We start from the raw sequence: 18459 nt of genomic DNA on the forward strand, positions 1-18459 counted from the left end.
ACCTCTTTAAAACCAGTAGAATCAAGCTTTGAAGTTTCATGCAATATGAAAGTTTCCAACTTGTTTCCTGACCAACAATGTGTATATGAAGTTCACATATAGTTTATGATAGTCAAACAAAGTAATCACTGCTTCCATGCCTAGGATTTAAAGTCAGATGTAAAAGAATGTAATAGAAAGTCAAAGTGCACTGACAATCCAAAATTAGGTATTAGACTAACTTCAAATAGTATCTAGGATCTCACATTTTCCATGCATTTATTTTTAAAGCTCTAGATATGTTTATAAGAAAAACAAGGAAAGAACGATTACAATAAAGCAGATCTGGAGAATATGATTTCATTTTAAGTTGCAGAAAAAGAAATCAAATGGTTCATGGCTGTTCTAGATATAAAAGATTTTGAGTTCCTAGATATAAAAGAATTCTTTTTCATTGTTTCACAATCTCTCCCCTTCCCTTCTTCTTTCCTCTTTTATTTCTTTTTGGGAGAGTAAATAAGAGCAATTATTTTATTTTTTAATGTTCATGTATTAGCCAGACAACATTTTAATAACATTTATGAAGTTTCAAATAAATGCCAAAAATAATCGCACACAATCCATTTTTCCCCATCTGTATTAAAGATGAGGAGAAAATGAGATAACACAGGTAGACTGAAATAAACACTAAATAATTGTCTCTGTAACCAATTTTTTAAATGCACAGAAAGGCACAACTGAATGAATATGTCTTATCAACACATTTAAAAGGCATTTAAAAATGAACTGTGATCTTTAGCCGCTATTGCTTCAGAATTGCAAATAGCGAGATTAGAAACCTAGGGCAGTGAATAGCATTAAATTAGAATAAAGAGAAAGATTGGCACTATGTTTTTGTTTGTTTTTAGTTGAATCAAGGCTGCCCTAGCAAGCATTTAATTTGTGTAAATAAACACATTGGATTAAAAATAGGATTAATTACCACGTAATCAATGGTATTACAAATACCTTAGCTCAATATTCAGGAATCTACACATGAAATCCAAGTTGAAAGGGACCCAGATGGTGACTAAATAAGGGTCACTTTGCTACATAGTGACAGAGCCCTCATTAGGCACTATTAAAACAAGACAAATAAGAAATCTAAAAAATAGCAATAAGTACATGATTTCTTGATATGTGTTAACCTCAACCCTAAATACAACTTTCAATTGCACAAATTATTAAGCAAAAATTATTTATATTTTGCCCACAAAAATAAAGTGTGTATGCAGCAAAATGGGACTTTATGTCTATCTGACAAGCTGATATACCTCTTTAATATCATTACTCTCTAGAACTTTGTTATCATCTTCTACTGTATTAACACCCCCTCATAAGTGGTTATCTTCTGCAAATTTGATGGTTGAAATGTGACTTCCTTTATCCAAAATAGTACCAAGGATACTGCAAGCAATGACTCTCTGACCCAAGTATGTAGTATTGTCGTGTGTCATGCTATTGCTCCTGGTTGCCCGATCTATTAAAACTTCTATAATGGCTACCTTTGTGCTGGCTATTAAAGAGCAGTGTAGTAAGCATTATTCTTCTTGAATTTGAAGTTAGAACCTGAATACAAAATAATTCTTAACTGGGTATGTTATGGAAACAAGAATGAACACAATAAAAGATGAAGGATAAGATCTAATGCAGAACATGGGATATGTAGGTATCATTTGTCTGACACACACAAAAATAACTTTTTCCTTCATAAGCAGAAAGTAACGTGACGGCAGAAACTCCCCAACACATGAAGATGCTCTTAGGAGATTCTTTTATCCTCCACAACTATCTGTAGAAGCTGATACTATCCTTCACTTAATAGATGAGGGATGTCAGATCAGTGAGGTTAGTAAAGTTGCCCAAGGCCATGAAAGTAGTAAGAAGATAGAGAATGGGAATTTCCAAAACTAAAGCCTGTGCTCTCAACAATGCAAACTGCCTCTCACTCTGCTGCTTACATTGCCCAGTAACAGGTTCCTTTGGATAATATATCGTGTGCTATATTCAAATATGAAAATTTAAATTCAATATAGGCACACCAAATTGGGAGGATGGTTTTTTACTCTCAGATTGGAAATCACAGAAGTAAAATGGAACTCAGTATTATCATATCCTTTGAGAGGTCTTTCTTTCATCTTCAAATTGTATTGTGCACCGTTCCTTCGTTTATTCTTTATCACAGTATACATTATTTTTTATCAAGATTACCTTGTATTTTGCCTTTTCCATCTTACTACATGTTAGGAAGCTAGATATGAATGAAGTTGGTTTCTAGTATATAGGCATCACTGTATAAATGCTTTTTGACTCAACTAGTTGAATTCCCATCATTGTGGTCACAATTCTGCCGGCCTTTTTGGACTTGTCAACGTTTTACTCTGTGACAAGCTGCAAAGCACATGACCCGCCATTCAGCTAGCAGTGTGGTAGTCATGTAGCCATTGGTAGCATGGTGAGAGTAGTCATCTCTTGGCTGACCTTCTCAAAAGAAACAAAAACAAAACAAAAAACCCAACCCCCTCTCTGTCTTCCACAGTTATTCTCTCACCCCTATCTCCCACCCCAAAAAGGCAAGGGAAATTAGGAAACAGAAGTGTCACACATACTAAGACCCCTTAACCACACACAAAAGGGTCTTTCTGCACTACTTGGACAATGGAGAATGGGTGTCCTGTGCCTGCAGTCATCAAGGCATATCTCACATAATCTCTGCAAAATCTTCAAAAACCAGGGAAGATAGAGAGCCTCAAGACTCACCGTCACATCACAGACAGATGTGAAATATAACTACCAGCCTCCTGAAATAAGTTCATCAGCTCAGAAAAGAACAAACGAGACTTGACAACATTCTTGTCAAGAGAATTGATAGGAAAGGCCAGGGCTTTGCCACATGAGTACACACTGATTGTTGCTCAGGGCTTAGAGAATGATGAGCAAGTTGAGGCTGCTTGCTAGGAATGTTAGGCATGAACATTCAAAGAAAAGGGTGATTAGAGAACAGCTGTGCACTCAGGTGGCTTTGTACCTGTGAACAAACTTAACTTTTTCTCTCTGATTTTTTGAAGCTGATCTAAAAGGAAGAAAAAGAAGAAAAAAAAAATAAAGAGGAGAAACCTGTACCTTTTTTTCTTTCATTTGTGATAATGTTTCAATGCCAAAGATAAAATGTGATGAAAATGCCAAAGAAAAGAACCGTGGAATCTATAGCATTCATTGTGTTTATATAGAGATTATGCTTCTGGTTGTTAACAGCCTCCAGAAGGTAAGCAAGTGCTGTATCTACGCATTTAAAATAGAGGAGAGCAGGCACAGTTCCCATTTTTCAGTATAGCAAAATGATTTGGGGGCTGAATATAACTTCCTTTTCCATATAATACAAACTTTACAAGAAGTTACTCTGTAACTCAGAGTTCCTTTATTTTTTTTCTCTTTCCTTTCAAAAAAGTGTTCATAACAAAAAGCCACAGGCAAGTCATTTTTCTATTTCACTGTAAGATTTCAACCTGACACTATGATGCAATTAGGATCTTAGAAAGGATTAGCAGAGATGTATTCTGCTCTTGCCTTTATATGCTCTAATTATGATCACAAGTTACCCCCAACTTTTATGCCTTCCCCCACCCCCACCACACACACCGAAACACACATACACACATATGCATTATTTCAGGCTTGAGTATGAGTTTAGTCTCAATGCACTCAGAACAAAACATAATATGCTCCATTTCTCAGGGCTGCAAATAAATCAAGTAAAGAAACACAGAGGAAATGCAGATATGAATAAATTATTTTAAATGACTCCATTTACAATATTTCCTATATTATTACATCAAGAATGTACCAACTGTATTGGTTAAATAAATTATGGCACAGTCATGCAATGGGCTACTATTGAGGCCATTAATAATGGTGTCTTAGAAGAATATATAATGACTTTCAAAGATGTTCTTGATATATTGTTGGCAAAATAAAGCAGACTACCAAACAGCATTTACAGTTTATTTCCAATTGTGGAACTACAAAATACAATCGTTTTATTGTTATTCTCATATGCATCTAATAGCAAAGAGAAAAATCTAACCTGAAGTTCTAGAAGGCATATGTTTTTGAAAAAAGATTGCAAGAAATATATCCACAAAAGTGTTGTGTTTTTCTTTGGGCGATAGAAACTTTTTCTAGTAAATTTATGTTAGTAAACTGTGTAAGTAAGCAGGTCAACAATGAAAAACTATAAATTCAGGTTGGCTAAATTTTTCCAAAATCAAAGTTTGAAGATTTTTTTAAATAACCTTGCAACAGATAATCAATTATCGAACATTTTTCAAGTTAAGCTATGTTTCCACTAACAGAAATTTCTTGTTATATCTGCCTTCAATAGTAAAGTGATAAAATACAAAACCTGGCCAAAGTCCTATTAGTCATCATCAATATAATTGTTAAAAACAGATGCTCAAAATGCAGAACTTTTCTTAATTTGGAGCAATAAAACAAGAAAAGAAAATATGAGGCAAAATAAAAATTAGTAAAAAATTTATCTACCTTTGACCTATTTTTCAAGTTTCTCCTCTGTGTATATTTTAAGTGAAACTAATATCAAAATTACATAAAATACAACATGTAAATCATTTATGTTTCATAATGTTTCTGCCTTCATCTTCTATTACAGGCAGGTTGAATTATCATTCACTGTGCCTTCCAATGAAGATAATTGTATACCCTGAAAAAACTAGAAATAATTAACATAGCTGGAGAGGAAGATTATCTGACACCAAGTTCTCTTATTTTTTTTTTCCTTTGATAAACTTGATTCTGTATTTAAGTTAGTACTGATGCTTATTTGACATTCAGTGGGCACCAGAAGCCAATGATTTAATGATGACAAACCATCAAAACTGCAAAAATAATTACGGCTGCCATATATTAAGCATGTACTCTGGGGTCTTTATTATGCATACAGGTATACACACATATACGTATCTGTGTGTGTGTGTGTGTGTGTGTGTGTGTGTGTGTGTGTCTTTCTATATAGGTGTGTGTGTGTGTGCATGTGTGTGTATGCAGATAATTTGCATAATTCTGAGGTATTTTTATCCCAGAGTAAGGTTTAAAGAAATAAAAACATGAAACTGAGGCTTATACCAATTTACCAAAGATAAACCAACAACCTATCAGTAGAAACTGAATAAAGTGCAGGTTTGTCACAATTTGTGCAATAAATGTTGATTTTATACTTTATTTCTGACTAGTGTTTTAAAAACAGAGATCTTGCCAGTTTCTGTTTATTTCTCTATAGTGTTTTTCAAGTTTAATTAATGTGTCTCCCTTAATGTGAAGATGAAGTTACACAAAAGATGTGATCGGATATACATTCAGATTACAGTAAATATACCTAAAACTGCAAATAAGCTTGAAAGTGACCATAATAATCATTGATTAATTTTGCTAGGGCTAATCCATCACAACTAGATTCAAAGTAAGCACAACAGTCCTGTCTTGGAAATGGAATATATGTCACAAAAAAAGTACTAAATGAAGACTTAAAATTAATTGTTTAAATTGCAGATCTCTAGGAACATTTGCATGTAAGGTCAATAAAATATTTTTGCATTTGTTTATACTTTGGAAGGAAGTGACAGAGAAAAAAATGAACGGAGATGATATATGGGGGAAAAAAGATAATAGGCAGATCCCATATATTATTGTTTCCCTGAGCTCACAGTAACCAGTTCATTAATTTAAAGTTTCTGAGACATGACCAGTTTGGGGTTTTTTTAAATTCAGGTTGTCAAAAGTGAAGAATAAATCAATGTTGATGTAACAAAACAAGTCAGAAAATGAGAAAAAAATGACATCTTTCAAGATCAACTGTTCCACAGAGTACAGAACAAGCAGGCAGTCTGCTGAAGATCATACATTAAGTAGCATAAGCACTAAGGAAAAAAAAAAAACACCTGACATTCAATGCATATCCAAGTTAGGAGGCAAAGAAATCAGTTCTCCCTGGGGACTGATATGTTGTGATATCTCCGTATGTAGAAATTTCCTAACCACATCCAAGGTCTTATATTACTGTGTCTATCACAGTAAACATTTTGTATTTCTCTTGCAATAGAATCCACAACCATAACAAGTCACATAGAAGAGTATGAATAAAAATTTGAGATATCCAGAAAAGCTGAAAGTGCAATTCACTTTCATCCATTTATGGATGCTTTGCAAAACCATTCAATAGTGGTTTTTATGAAAAGGGAAAAATGCTTAGAAACTAAATAAAACTTGAGAAAAACAACTACACATAAGATTTTACTCAAAAGACCGTCATTTATTTCATTCCCACTATCCATATCTTCTTTGCATTTATTCAGGGTTTTTTTTTTTTTTTTGCTTATTCAACAAATCTGTATCGATCATCCACATATATTAAAAATTTTAGTAGGCATTAAAGAACTAGAGATGCAATGATAAACTAAGATTTTTACCTAAAGCCCTCAGACAAGTAAAATGTTGATTCAAAATGTTGATTAATCTTGAAATACAAATGTATCTCAGAAATATGGGGCCAAAAACTACTGAATGAGAGTTAAAAATAAATAAAAAGCATGAGATAGGAAGCAGAGAACTTTGGAACTGGAGGAAAAGAAAGAGAATAAGAAATGAGAAACAGAACTATTTACAGGAGGATCCTAGAACAGATGGAATTGATTAAGAAAAAAATGAGGCATTGGAAAGTAAAGCAGGGACAGAATAGACATCACTGGGAGATAAAGAAAACAGACATAAGAATGAGACAAAAGAGAAAGAGGGTAAGTGAAAGTGACATAATGATGTATTAACAGACATATGGTAAATACAGCAGAAGAAATGAGGTAGAAAGAATATGAAATAAATAAAAGTTGAAGAAAAGGAAATACTGATTGGGCATAAGACATTTTGAAACAAACAACTTCCTACCAAAATGTTAAACCAGCAAGATTATCAGCTCCAATCCCCAAGTTAAACTATAGAGTATTATGAAGGAAAACCCAAGTTAGGAATAAAATAATCAGGAACTTTGTGAGGTACATGAGGTAAGTTCAAAGAATAAGGGTAGTTGCTTAATTTGTTTATCTGAAATAGTGGCTCTAGGCTGGAACAAAGGCAGCCCAGCATAGCTATGGGAAGATAAAATAGAGGTTGTTGACATTCTTTCTTGCTTCTACTCTACCACTGTCTTTGGATAAGTAGTACTTGTTCCTACAACAGCAATTCAGATCTACAGTGCAAATACCAGCAGGAGAAGGAAAAGCTGGCATAGCGTAGTACCTTTGCCTTTCTGTCTCTTCAAATCTCAGAGCTGGAAATTCCAAGCTAAAAATATTTCCTTCTAATCCTGCTCCTACTCGATGGGCTAGGGATTGAGCCCTCCTGTGAGAAGTAGTTCTACTGGCTAAGACGTGCAGAAGGTGGTTTCCCAAGGCCAGGCTCTCTTGTATGGCTTATTTGACACCCCTCCTCTGAAGTTCATCTGGCCCTCATTTTGACACATTGCCTGCCAGAGTGAACAATGAGCCCAGGAGAAAACAGGATCACAGATCTAAAAACTAAGCCTTTTGAGAAAAAAACTATTTTGGAATAAAAATATGAACTGTGTTAAAGATTCCATCAAAGGCTGAAATTTGAACAGGTACATCAGAATTTGAAATGAGCTCACTAAGTGTATCAAAACTAATTAAAAAAGTATATTAAATTAGGAAACAAAAAAGAACAATGGAGTATGTTTTTAAGAGAATCAGGTGGAAGTACTTTGTATGAAAAAAATTGTTAAAATGAGAAATACAACAGGAAAAAAGTATTAATAGTAAAATATCACAAATGAGAAACAAATTAAAAATTTGAAGATAAACTTGTAGAACTCTCCAAGAAGGAAACAGTGAAGGAAAAAGAAATACAACATAAAAATGAAGTTAACACATAAAAGATACAGAACAAAAGTACAGGTTTCCAGAAGATAGGAGTTCCAGAAAGCAAATATATAAAAGTCAAGAGAAGAAAATATTTGGAAAAAAAATCCTGTGATTCAAATATGAAAAGCAGACGTAACAGGTCCACAGAGTATCAGAGCATTAAAAAATTCATAACTAGAATTTAAAAAAATTGACTATTAATGACAAAATTTGGAGTTACCTTAATAATTTCAAGAATGAAAGAGCAGAGCACATACATAGAAATCAGAACACTGGATAAGAGAAAACAATAGGGGGAATATTTTCTTGAAAACAAATAACTTTGAACCAAAAATTTTGCATGTGGCCAAACTATTACTCAAATAGGAGATACAGATTTAAAAACATTCTCAGACATAAAAAGCTTCAAAATTTTGCCACATAAAGGCCCATAAGTAAACAGTCTTGGATATTTAAGAAGAAAAATAGTATAATAAATGCCACAGGACATACATGAGGTAAAACTAAATAAACACCTAGGTGATGTTTGTTGTAATTTTTTAAAAGTTGCTAATACCAAGGGAAAGAAAAACAGATAAGATAGTCATAAAACCCCCAAAGTAAGTAATTATCAGCACAATGGGGTACAAAAAAAGACCAAGAAATGTGGGAGCTCTCTAAAATTCTTGTCTCACTACTGGAAAGTTATAAATCTTAACTTTTTATTGAAAAGAAAAAGATTTAAAAGAAATAAAGAGGCTACTTCCTCTAAAAGTTGACTAGATATGGCAAATAGATGCTCCCATTGAGAACCACCAGAGAACTTGAGAAAATATATTTTTTAAATGTCTTAAAAGATACTGCAGAGCAGTTAACAAAAGGCAGTTAACAAATATAGGGCCAAGACTCAGAAGGAGAAGAAAACACAGAAAGGTGAACTGTGCATTTGACACCATTTTTAGCCTGGAAGCCTCTACCCACTGGGGAGGAGGGTCTGGGAGACTGTGAGGTCTGAGAGCCTTCAATAATTTGGGGCCCAGAAGACTAGAGACTAGTCAGTACAAGGCCCACCAAGAAAGGTGGGATGACTAATGAATCCCATGATTTGGAATTGCAACCAAGAGAATTTAAGAAAGTTCTAAAAGAACCTAGAAAAGTCTAAGAATGAACTGAAATGGATCGGACCACCAAAGGACCAAAGCCCAGATAACAGTCATTTCAATTCTTACGTGAAATAAGGTAATCCCTACTTTCAAACAGGGCTCATTGCTAGTTCTTCTTGTTTCTGGCCAAAAACAAACTTAAAATTCTCTGATGAAAGACAAAACTAACCTAGGCTTCAAAATCTCTTCAAAAATTTTTATATGCAACATCCAGCAAACAATATAGATAGTCAAATATGTTGTTAGAGCTCAACATGATCATAAAACAAGGGAAACAACTGAAAATAGAAAACCACAAGAGGGGATGCTATAGAGTTATTAGACACAGAATCATTAAAAGAATAAATCTCAAAAACATATAGGCAGTGTAAGGCATTGCTAATGATACTATAATAATAAATATGTGATTAAAAGATACAGATAACCAAAATGGACAACCCAAGAAGACGAGAAACCTGCAACAGGACAAAGTTGTGGCATCCTCAAGACCTAATATTTCTGGGAAAACATAAAAGTAACAACGTATATTAAGTTTTAATATAGCCTCTAAGCATGCACGCTGTAAGGTAATTATTAAAAAATTAAAACAAGTAATAATTACAAAGATAATTAAGAACAATTGGAAAAATGAAAATAATCAGCCCAAAAGAAAACATGAAGAGAGAAAAGATACCAAAACAGAGATGAAACAAATAGGAAGATGACAGATGTAAGAATATCATCTATCTATTTTACTGGTAATCACATTATTTGTAAATAGACTAAATGCTCCAAACAAAAGAGTAGGATTCTCTGACAGGATTTAAACTTAAAAAAGGAGTGCAACAATTTCTGCTTCCAGGAGAAATATTTAAAATGTCAAATACGGAAACTGAAAAGAAACCTCTATATACCACACAACTATTAGTCAATAGAGAGTTGGTAGATTTACATATTACATATAATCAGTTGTGAAAATTTTTATTTATATGATTTAAAGAAATTCTATAAGTTTTAAGTCTTTGAAATTAAGACTAGCTTTGTTGCTTCATATACAATCTATTTCTAAAATGCTCCCACTGAACCAAAACAAAACCTTTCACTTTATGGTTACTTGACCAGTGCTTTATATATACAACTATGTAAACTTTGATAATTATTATTTTTAAGATTTCTTTATTTATATGGTCTGTGAAATTTGTTTTTATTCATATGATCTGAAGAGACCTCAGCTTCCCAAAGAGCTGGAATTACAGGTCCTTTTAATTCAATATTTTTCTTTCAATTAAACAACTCAGGATTTATATCTAGAGGTTTCAAAAGTTTGTTTGAAAACCTATTAGAAATGTTTACAGTTTATACTGTATATTCATGAATAGAATATTTGACAGATATTAATATTATGGGTTCTAATTAACATAGGAAACATTTTATAATGGGTAGTGAATGCAACAAATGTGTGTGTGTGTGTGTGTGTGTGTATTTGTAATAAAGTAAGAAATGGTAGTACAACAAAAAATGTCTACAATTATTATGTCTACAAAGTACACCTTCTTCATATTTCTCTGCACGTTTTACTCTGTAAGTATTAAATTATTATATTACATATATAATATAGTTACATATTAATGTACTACTTATTTTTATTATATATTATGCATGCATTTGTTACTAATTTATATGTTAATATGCAATTTATACATTATATTTGTGTAATGTTATAATTATGTATGTGCAGATATTATATATAATATATATGTATATCTCCCTTAGTATCAAGATTTATTTGTATTCAAGAGATCTAACTCCACCATATCTTTCTAAATCAGCAACACTTTTGGTTTTAAATGTTGTCCTTTTCACCAACAAGCATATAATTAATTTCGTTTTGGAGAATAGCCACTGTATTATTCTGTTACCTCACTGCTATAAAGAACTACCTGAGACTGGATAATTTATGAAAATGCAAGGTTTAATTGACTCACAGTTCCTCAGGCTGTACAGGAATCATGATTGGGGGTGCCTCAGGAAACTTACAGTCATGGCAGAAGGGTGAAGGGGAAGCAAGCACCTTCTTCACATGGCAGAGCAGGAGGAATAGAGAGAAGTGGGGACCACTACACAGTTTTAAACAACCAGATCTCATGAGAACTCACTCACTACCACAAGAACAGCAAACGGAAAATCAGCCTCCATGATCCAGTCACGTCCTACCAGGTTCTTCCCCAAACGCTGGGGATTACAATTCAACATGCTATTTGTGTGGAGACACAGAGCCAAATCATATCAGCCACAATTCACATACACTTGAAACACTGCAAAGACATCCTGTATGCTCATCACAGTGCAGCCTGATATCCTTTTCAATAAAATGACTGAAGATTTATATCCAGCGGTTTATAAAGATCAAAAACATTGCTTCTCCCAGAAAAATTCCTCATAAAAAAAAATTGGGCATTTACTGCAAAGCCTTCTTCCTCAGTGGCACTGAAAATGATGCCTTATGCAACAAAGCTCATCCAGCAGCCTCAGCAGGGAGAAAACAACCTTGGAACCACAGCAGGCAGATCTGAGATTCTCACGAGATTTAGTTGCATTCCAAACTCATTAGAGAAATAGAAGGACATACAGAGTTACAAGAAATAAATCCTATACCAAAGAAAGTATGAATTCTTCCTATTCTATAGAATCATCAGAATAAATTACTTTGGTTCATAATGCCTAAATTAAAAAATAACCAAATAATTATTTCCACTTTATTATTCAAACTATGTTCAGGTATGTATTTTCACTCTTGGAAGTAAAAAGCCATATACAAAGGATTATTCATTATTAATTTTACAACTTTCTTGAAATAAACCTCAGAAATCTCTACAGAGCTCAAAATCAACATCACAAACTTTTGTTCCCCTACAGTCTGTGCACACAGCTTGACAGTTCTTCAGCTTCCAAATCTGCAGAACCAGCACTTCAAAATGAGAGGTAATAAACCCACCAGGGACCCTCCAAGGAAAGCCCATTCCACACCTAAAGCAAAGGCAATAAAGTATCATGGTGACCCTAAGAGTACACACTCCAGTCAAGACAAATGTTTTTTCTCATAGTACTAATTTTAAGAGCCCAAGTATCTATTTACAATTTAAAAATTAATAAGAAATGAAGCAACTATCCAAATAAGCTCAGAAAAAATTAGGCTTGTATTTTCTTCAGCCTATATTTTCCAGATCACCATGTCATTCATTCACCTATTGCAGTGATAGGGCTAGATTTAAAACCCAATTTAGAAAGGATACACTAATATAGAACAAACAGACATACCAATAAAACAGAGTTATGGAAATACATAAAGTATATTTAGAAAGGATATTTTACTCAAACACAGGGGAGGAGACAAGCATTCAGAAAACAATAAACTTGAATTCCTACATTATAAAATATAACAAATAGATTTTAAAAATCTAATTTTAAAACATATAAAGTATTAAAGGAAAATGCAGACCATTCATTTTATAAATCTGAAGTGAAGAAAGCCTGTCTAAGCATGACACCAAACATTTAATGATAAAAGATTGATTGGTTTGACTACACAAAAAATATTCTCCAGAACAAAATCTTTATCTGAAAAATTAAATCTAATTAGTAAAGTAGCTAATTATTTTTTTAGAAATACTTTTGTACCAAATATTTGAAATGACTTAAATATATATATACACCACTGCATTAAAAATATCTACATAAGAAAATCAAAGAAATAATAAAGGTTGAAAATGTAATGAACTATGAATAAAGTCACAAAATCATACCAACAGATACTAACTTAATATGGACTAGGTACATTCCTTTGTCACAAGTTTTCTTCTATTTAAACATTCACACCTGAATTGTATTTCATACTCTAAATTATCCCAAATCTGTACTATGATATAACAGAACTTATACTTGCAAGACGTCCAAGATGACACATACCTAAAACACTTATGTCTACATCCTTATGAGAAATTCAGTTTTGGTCAATATGGTAGCACCCTTTTAAAACATGTTTCATATGGGTTTTGATCTATAATGGATTATTTCTAAACTAATATCCACAGGGGGAGAATGAGAGTATTTATAATACACTTAGAGAAAAACATGAATTTTCAGTCATATAGGGTTGAGTAAAAAAAATTGTTATGATCGATCAGAATAATTTTAACGCATATTTCTTTATTTATTTATAATTTTTTATTGCAGTTTAGGTTTGGGGGTACATGTGCAGAACATGCAAGACAGTTGCATAGGTACACACATGGCAGTGTGTTTTGCTTCCTTTCTCCCCTTCACCCACATTTGGCATTTCTCCCCAGGCTATCCCTCCCCACCTCCCCCTCCCACTGGCCCTCCCCATTTCCCCCCAATAGACCCCAGTGTTTAGTACTCTTCTCTCTGTGTCCATGCGTTCTCATTTTTCATCACCCACCTATGAGTGAGAATACACGGTGTTTCATTTTCTGTTCTTGTGTCAGTTTGCTGAGGATGATGTTCTCCAGATTCATCCATGTCCCTACAAATGACACAAACTCATCATTTCTGATTGCTGCATAATATTCCATGGTGTATATGTGCCACATTTTTCCAATCCAGTCTATCATCAATGGGCATTTGGGTTGATTCCAAGTCTTTGCTATTGTAAACAGTGCTGCAATGAACATTCGTGTACGTGTGTCCTTATAGTAGAACGACTTATAGTCTTTTGGATATATACCCAGTGATGGGATTGCTGGGTCAAATGGAATTTCTATTTCTAAGGCCTTGAGGAATTGCCACACTGTCTTCCACAGTGGTTGAACTAATTTACACTCCCAACAGTGTAAAAGTGTTCCTTTTTCTCCACATCCCCTCCAGCATCTGTTGTCTCCAGATTTTTTAATGATCACCATTCTAACTGGCATGAGATGGTATCTCAATGTGGTTTTGATTTGCATCTCTCTGATGACCAGTGACGATGAGCATTTTTTCATATGATTGTTGGCCTCATATATGTCTTCTTTCATAAAGTGTCTGTTCATATCCTTTGCCCACTTTTGAATGGGCTTGTTTTTTTCCTGTAAATCTGTTTGAGTTTTTTGTAAATTCTGGATATCAGCCCTTTGTCAGATGGGTAAACTGCAAAAATTTTTTCCCATTCTGTTGGTTGCCGATTCACTCTATTGACTGTTTCTTTTGCCGTGCAGCCTGTGGAGTTTCATTAGGTCCTATTTGTCTATTTTGGCTTTTGTTGCCAATGCTTTTGGTGTTTTGTTCATGAAGTCCTTGCCTACTCCTATGTCCTGGATAGTTTTGCCTAGATTTCCTTCTAGGGTTTTTATTGTGCCCGGTCTTATGTTTAAGTCTTTAATCCATCTGGAGTTAATTTTAGTGTAAGGTGTCAGGAAGGGGTCCAGTTTCTGCTTTCTGCACATGGCTAGCCAGTTTTCCCAACACCATTTGTTGAACAGGGAATCCTTTCCCCATTGCTTGTTTTTGACAGGTTTATCAAAGATTGTGTGGTTGTAGATATGTTGTGTTGCCTCTGTTGCCTCTGTTCTGTTCCATTAGTCCATATCTCTGTTTTGGTACCAGTACCATGCTGTTTTGATTACTGTAGCCTTGTAGTATAGTTTGAAATCTGGTAGTGTGATGCCCCCCGCTGTGTTCTTTTTGCTTAGAATTGACTTGGCTATGCGGGCTCTCTTTTGGTTCCATATGAAGTTCGTGGTGGTTTTCTCCAGTTCTGTGAAGAAAGTCAATGGTAGCTTGATGGGGATAGCATTGATTCTGTAAATTACTTTGGGCAGTATAGCCATTTTTACGATATTAATTCTTCCTAACCATGAACATGGAATGTCTCTCCATCTGTTTGTGTCCTCTCTGATTTCGTTGAGCAGTGGTTTGTAGTTTTCCTTGAAGAGGTCCCTTACATTCCTTGTGAGTTGCATTCCAAGGTATTTTATTCTTTTTGTAGCAATTGTGAATGGCAGTTCGTTCTTGATTTGGCTTTCTTTAAGTCTGTTATTGGTGTAGAGGAAGGCTTGTGATTTTTGCACATTGATTTTATATCCTGAGACTTTGCTGAAGTTGCTTATCAGTTTCAGGAGTTTTGGGGCTGAGGCAATGGGGTCTTCTAGGAATACTATCATGTCGTCTGCAAATAGAAACAATTTGGCTTCCTCCTTTCCTATTTGAATACCCTTTAATTCTTTTTCTTGCCTGATTGCTATGGCTAGAACTTCCAGTACTATATTGAATAGGAGTGGTGAAAGAGGGCATCCTTGTCTAGTGCCAGATTTCAAAGGGAATGCTTCCAATTTTTGCCCATTCAGTATGATATTGGCTGTTGGTTTGTCATAAATACCTTTTATTACTTTGAGATACGTTCCATCGATACCGAGTTTATTGAGGGTTTTTAGCATAAAGGGCTGTTGAATTTTGTCAAATGCCTTCTCTGCGTCAATTGAGATAATTATGTGGTTTTTGTTTTTGGTTCTGTTTATGTGGTGAATTACGTTGATAGACTTGCGTATGTTGAACCAGCCTTGCATCCCCGGGATGAATCCTACTTGATCATGATGGATAAGTTTCTTGATTTGCTGTTGCAATCAGCTTGCCAATATTTTATTGAAGATTTTTGCATCTATGTTCATCATGGATATTGGCCTGAAATTTTCTTTACTTGTTGGGTCTCTGCCGGGTTTTGGTATCAGGATGATATTGGTCTCATAGAATGATTTGGGAAGGATTCCTTCTTTTTGGATTATTTGGAATAGTTTCAGAAGGAATGGTACCAGCTCCTCTTTGTGTGTCTGGTAGAAGTCGGCTGTGAAACCGTCTGGACCTGGGCTTTTTTTGTGTGATAGGCTCTTAATTGCTGCCTCGACTTTTGACCTTGTTATTGGTCTATTCATAGTTTCAGCTTCCTCCTGGTTTAGGCTTGGGAGGACACAGGAGTCCAGGAATTTATCCATTTCTTCCAGGTTTGCTAGCTTATGTGTGTAGAGTTGTTTGTAATATTCTCTGATGATGGTTTGAATTTCTGTGGAATCTGTAGTGATTTCCCCTTTATCATTTTTTATTGCATCTATTTGGTTGTTCTCCCTTTTATTTTTAATCAATCTAGCTAGTGGTCTGTCTATTTTGTTGATCTTTTCAAAAAACCAGCTCTTGGATTTATTGATTTTTTGGAGGGTTTTTCATGTCTCAATCTCCTTCAGTTCAGCTCTGATCTTAGTTATTTCTTGTCTTCTGCTGGGTTTTGAGTTTTTTTGATCTTGCTCCTCTAGCTCTTTCAATTTTGATGATAGGGTGTCAATTTTGGATCTCTCCATTCTTCTCATATTGGCACTTATTGCTATATACTTTCCTCTAGAGAATGCTTTAAATGTGTCCCAGAGATTCTGGCATGTTGTGTCTTCATTCTCATTGGTTTCGAAGAACTTCTTTATTTCTGCCTTCATTTCGTTGTTTATCCAGTCAACATTCAAGAGCCAGTTGTTCAGTTTCCATGAAGCTGTGCGGTTCTGGGTTGGTTTCTGAATTCTGAGTTCTAACTTGATTGCACTATGGTCTGAGAGGCTGTTTGTTATGATTTCCGTTGTTTTGCATTTGCTGAGCAGTGCTTTACTTCCAATTATGTGGTCAATTTTTGAGTAGGTGTGATGTGGTGCTGAGAACAATGTGTATTCTGTGGAGTTGGGGTTGAGAGTTCTGTAGATGTCTATCAGGTTTGCTTGCTCCATGTCTGAGTTCAAGCCCTGGATATCCTTGTTGATTTTCTGTCTGGTTGATCTGTCTAATATTGACAGCGGGGTGTTAAAGTCTCCCACTATAATTGTGTGGGAGTCTAAGTCTCTTTGTAAGTCTTTAAGAACTTGCCTTATGTATCTGGGTGCTCCTGTGTTGGGTCCATATATGTTTAGGATCGTTAGCTCTTCTTGTTGTATCGATCCTTTTACCATTATGTAATGGCCTTTTTTGTCTCTTTTGATCTTTGTTGCTTTAAAGTCTATTTTATCAGAGATGAGAATTGCAACTCCTGCTTTTTTTTTGCTCTCCATTTGCTTGGTAAATCTTCCTCCATCCCTTTATTTTGAGCCTTTGTGTATCCTTGCATGTGAGATGGGTTTCCTGGATACTGCACACTGATGGGTTTTGGATTTTTATCCAATTTGCCAGTCTGTGTCTTTTGATTGGTGCATTTAGTCCATTTACATTTAGGGTTAGTATTGTTATGTGTGAATTTGATACTGTCATTTTGATGCTAGCTGGCTGTTTTGCCCATTAGTTGTTGTAGATTCTTCATTATGTTGATGCTCTTTAGCATTTAGTGTGATTTTGGAATGGCTGGTACTGGTTGTTTCTTTCTATATGTAGTGCCTCTTTCAGGAGCTCTTGTAAAGCAGGCCTGGTGGTGACAAAATCTCTGAGTACTTGCTTGTTCACAAAGGATTTTATTTTTCCTTCACTTCTGAAGCTCAGTTTGGCAGGATATGAAATTTTGGGTTGAAAGTTCTTTTCTTTAAGGATGTTGAATATTGGCCCCCACTCTCTTCTGGCTTGCAGAGTTTCTGCCAAGAGATCTACTGTGAGTCTGATGGGCTTCCCTTTGTGGGTGACCCGACCTTTCTCTCTGGCTGCCCTTAGTATTCTCTCCTTTATTTCAACCTTGTTGAATCTGACGATTATGTGCCTTGGGGTTGCTCTTCTTGCGGAATATCTTTGTGGTGTTCTCTGTGTTTCCTGCAATTGAGTGTTGGCCTGTCTTGCTAGGTGGGGGAAATTTTCCTGGATAATGTCCTGAAGAGTATTTTCCAACTTGGATTCATTCTCTTCGTCACATTCTGGTACACCTATCAAATGTAGGTTAGGTCTCTTCACATAGTCCCACATTTCTTGGAGAATTTGTTCATTCCTTTTTGCGCTTTTTTCTCTGATCTTGGTTTCTCATTTTATTTCATTGAGTTGATCTTTGACTTCCGAAATTCTTTCTTCTGCTTGGTCAATCCGGCTATTGAAACTTGTGCATGCTTCGCTAAGTTCTCGTATTGTGTTTTTCATCTCCTTTAATTCATTCATATTCCTCTCTAAGTTATCCATTCTTGTTATCATTTCCTCGAATCTTTTTTCAAGGTTCTTAGTTTCTTTGCATTGATTTGAAACATGTTCTTTTAGCTCACAAAAGTTTCTCATTATCCACCTTCTGAAGTCTAATTCCGTCATTTTGTTACAGTCATTCTCCGTCCAGCTTTGTTCCCTTGCTGGTGAGGAGTTTTGGTCCTTTCTAGGAGGCGAGGTGTTCTGGTTTCGGGTGTTTTCCTCCTTTTTGCACTGGTTTCTTCCCATCTTTGTGGATTTATCCA

The 18459-nt window shown here is 34.9% G+C and overlaps 1 long non-coding RNA gene across 1 annotated transcript in view; it reads right to left on the reverse strand.

Moving 5' to 3' along the window:
• LOC128928683 (uncharacterized) overlaps positions 1–18459 on the reverse strand; it is a 299314-nt gene that overhangs the window by 153110 nt on the left and 127745 nt on the right. The window lies entirely within an intron of this gene.

The sequence above is a fragment of the Callithrix jacchus genome, chromosome 1 (genome assembly GCF_049354715.1).
Source record: "Callithrix jacchus isolate 240 chromosome 1, calJac240_pri, whole genome shotgun sequence".
Lineage (NCBI taxonomy): Eukaryota > Metazoa > Chordata > Mammalia > Primates > Cebidae > Callithrix > Callithrix jacchus.